Source organism: Marmota marmota, unplaced genomic scaffold, assembly GCF_001458135.2.
Source record: "Marmota marmota marmota unplaced genomic scaffold, marMar, whole genome shotgun sequence".
Lineage (NCBI taxonomy): Eukaryota > Metazoa > Chordata > Mammalia > Rodentia > Sciuridae > Marmota > Marmota marmota.
The window spans coordinates 7,426,259-7,430,195 of NW_026000272.1; positions in this window are offsets into that span (position 1 = coordinate 7,426,259).

The following is a 3,937-nucleotide window of genomic DNA, read 5'->3' on the forward strand; positions in this document are numbered from 1 at the left end:
GTGTTCTGCTGCCTTTCCTATCCTCTACTATCCCCCCTCCCCTCCCCTCCCCTCGCCTCTTCTCTCTCTGCCCCCTCTACTGACATTCATTTGTCCCCCTTGTATTATTTTTCCCTTTCCCCTCACTTCCTCTTGTATCTACTTTTGTATAACTCTGAGGGTCTCCTTCCATTTCCATGCAATTTCCCTTCTCTTTCCCTTTCCCTCCCATCTCTCATCCCTATTTAATGTTAATCTTCTTCTCATGCTCTTCGACCATACTCTGTTCTTAGTTACTCTCCTTATATCAAAGAAGACATTTGGCATTTATTTTTTAGGGATTGGTATAAATGCCACATTTTTTTTATCCATTCGTCTATTGAAGGGCATCTAGATTGGTTTCTAATTAAAGCATCTGATGCACAACATCTGGCTACATAACTTGAATTTTATAAAAGCATTTTGTTAGACAAAAATTGGATATCTCACAAAATAAACAATTAAGATGTGCTAAAGGAGTTATTTTTCCCTTTTTCCTATTTTTTGAAACATGGAAAATATTGTTTCTTTTATCATTAATTCTAGTGTTTCCATTTACAATTTGACTTTTCCCTGCATTTAATATTATATATATAAAAATATACATGAGTAATATATATTTTAAAATTATCCTGTGTGTGTGATTTTAAATTTTAGCCATCAAATTTTGTGTTTCTGCCGTCTTATCACCATGTTATATTTTCATGCTTTTATTACATACATGCAAACTATGTTTTTTGTTACCTATTACAGATGGCAATAAGTCCTAAAATTTCACTTATATTCTTATAATGGATATTAAAGTTATTTTTTCATTGCTTCTATATTGTTTTATCAGAGACTCAAATCAGATACTTCCTGTTTATCCAACATGAAACAAGAAGATACCTATACAGATCTAATATTTACCAACAAATTGAGTATGTGATGTGTAATTTCCCTTTACTCACTTTCCACATAAGTTATGTTGCCAGATAATTTTAGCAGAAATATTGCATTATGAAATTTATGGTCTTCATATGAAAGCACCAAATCAGCAGAATAATTAATATCAAAACAGTAGAATAAGAACATTTGTATGCAGCACAGAGGGGAAAGTAGAAGGGACTGTTTTTATCTGAAAACTAAATTTAAGATTTATACTTGGAAAATCTTACAAGAGGGACTTGGTAGTACACCCTTATTTTATCTATGGGTACAGTTCAGATTGATGTACACAGGAGTTAGCCATTTCCAATGAATGTTCTTCTGAAATATCCCCTTTATTTTTGTTTTGTTAATTAACTAATTTGAAAATGATCATTTTAATGATAAATGAAAAAGTATGTATACTTATGGTACATAAGGTGAAGTTTTGACATATGCATGCATTGTGGAAATTTCAAATAAAGCTAATTAACTTATCATCACCTCATACATTTATCTTTTTTTGTAGTGAGAATATTAAAAATATATTTGTACTGTTTCAAGTATTCAATAAATTATTTTCTTATTACAATCACTATGCTGTAGAATGGATTTCCAGAACTTATTCCTCTCATTTAGCTCAACTTTGTAACCATTATTCAACATCTGCTACATTCTCCACCATTACCCTCAGCCCCTGTTAAGTACCATTCTACTTTCTGCTTCTATGAATTTGAATTTTTAAATTCGTTTAAAATATTACCTATTTGTACTACTTCCTTCTTTTTTAAAGCTATATTTTTAGCTGTTTATAGACCTTTATTTATTTATATGTGATACTGAGAATCGAACCCAGTGTCTCACACATGCCAGGCAATTGCGCTACCACTGAGCCACAACCCCAGCCCACTATCTCCTTAATATACTAAATCAAAGAAGCACATGCAACCCAATGGTTCATGTGATGACACCAAGGTCCTCTTTTTCTTTCATATCCATTAGAACTTTAAAGGTGATAATTATCCCCTTCCACCAGCAATATGTAGTTAACAGTCCCTTCAACTTTCCCCTTTTTCTTGTGTGAATGATGGCATTCCACTCTATGTAGAAGAACTAAGAAATATAGTTGGACTACAGAACTCTGATTACCTTCAAGAACCATATCCATGGGCATTACCTTCAAGTCATGGAAATGTGCCTGAAACTTGACTTCCATCTAACAGTAAACAAAGAGAAAAATTAACAATATATATTAAAAAAAAAAAAAAAACCCTGCTTTCAGGCACTGGAAAATATAGACATCATTATAGACATCCCTGCAAGAAAAGAAGCAAAGGAGATCTCCAATCACCCAGTCTTTTGCCAAGGGGAAACTTCTACACCATTATGCAGAAATGAGAGGCTCGAACATAACACAGAAGTTGTTTTGAATTGAGATAGACATTGGATTTAAGAGACACTGAAGTGCCTAGATTTGTGGGTAGTCTTGGAAATGAGGGAAGTGTATAGACAAAGAGCTCCAAAACTGCATTAAGTTGCAGTGAGTCTACTTCTAGACATAAATTTCTACATACATAGTGTGAAATTCCACAATATAAAGCTAAGGAACACTGGGAAACTCAGTTCTGAAAGTTCACATAAAATAATTTAAGCCACAGTTGGGAGACATTATTGAATACCTGGAACATTCGTTAGAAAAGTCAAAGGAATCACATTTCATTGGTAGGGATACATCAGGATTAAATTAAGGGTGACTATAGAGTTGCCATGAAAGGCTTATAAGAACTCCTCAGAGATCTTTCCCAAGTTTTTACCCAAAGTAAATAAAAATGTATGTTCACACTAATACTTGTTCACAAATATTTATACTGCTTTTTCATAATCAATAAATAGTAAAAACAATAATTTCCAACAACAGATAAATATTGTGATATGCTCATATAATTAATATTACAAAGCAATCAAAGAGAATGAGCTACTTTTGTACACATAAACATGGATAAATCTCGAAAACAGTATGCTGAGCCTAAGAAGCCAGAGACAAATAATAATTAGTACATGATTCCATTTATATGGAAGTTAAAAACAGGTCAACTAACTTAATTGGTAATAATCATATCAATGTTTGTATCAGGAGCATTTATAGTGATTAGATGCAGGCAAGTTGAAACTTTCTGGGTGGTAAAATATTTTATATTGTGAGGATAAATGCATAAGTTTGGTATACCTGTCAAAACTGATATAAGAGTATACTTAAAATTGATCATTTTACCATATGTAAATAAATTATATTTTAATAAACTTTATACAAAGGTAAAAATTATAATATCTAGAGAAATGTTTGAACAGGTTTTTGGTTGCAACGAATCTACCTAAGTCACAGAACAGTCAGTCACAGGAGAAAGGAGGAAGTTTTTGCTATTGTTCTACTTTTTTTTTCCCCAGGCTTTTAGGTTTCTTTTATTTACATGGGATGGAATGAATCATTTACTTATTTGGAGTCATTGCTCAGCTCTGTGAGTTTTAAAGTTAATTTTAAATAGTGTCAAATGATTCAATAGAGTGCAAGCTTTTTTGAATGAGATTTTCTAGTTTTTAGTCATAATGAATATTTTTGCTATGTAATGAAAAGCTTAGGAATAGACTACTAGGTAAATGCTATCTTAAGCCAGAGGTGTGCAAGAATATTTAACTTCCACTAGCAAGAGTTTCCCTCATTTCTAATATTTGCTCAGATTGAGTCCCACAGTTATTCATTCCCTTTTGTTTCTTGCAATCAATATACATTAATCTATGTAATTTCTCATCTGCTCATAATCCTCTCTCCATTTGTCATCCCATCTACATCAAATCCTATACTAAATAATGCCCATATGAAAATAATTCAATTTGACTGATATTTTCTACTTAATCAGCCAGAGAGTTGTCACAATGAAAAAACAACTTATGAAGGTCTCATTAGTGGCTGGAGTTGTAGCTCAGTGGTAGAGTGCTTGCCCAGCATGTGTGAGGA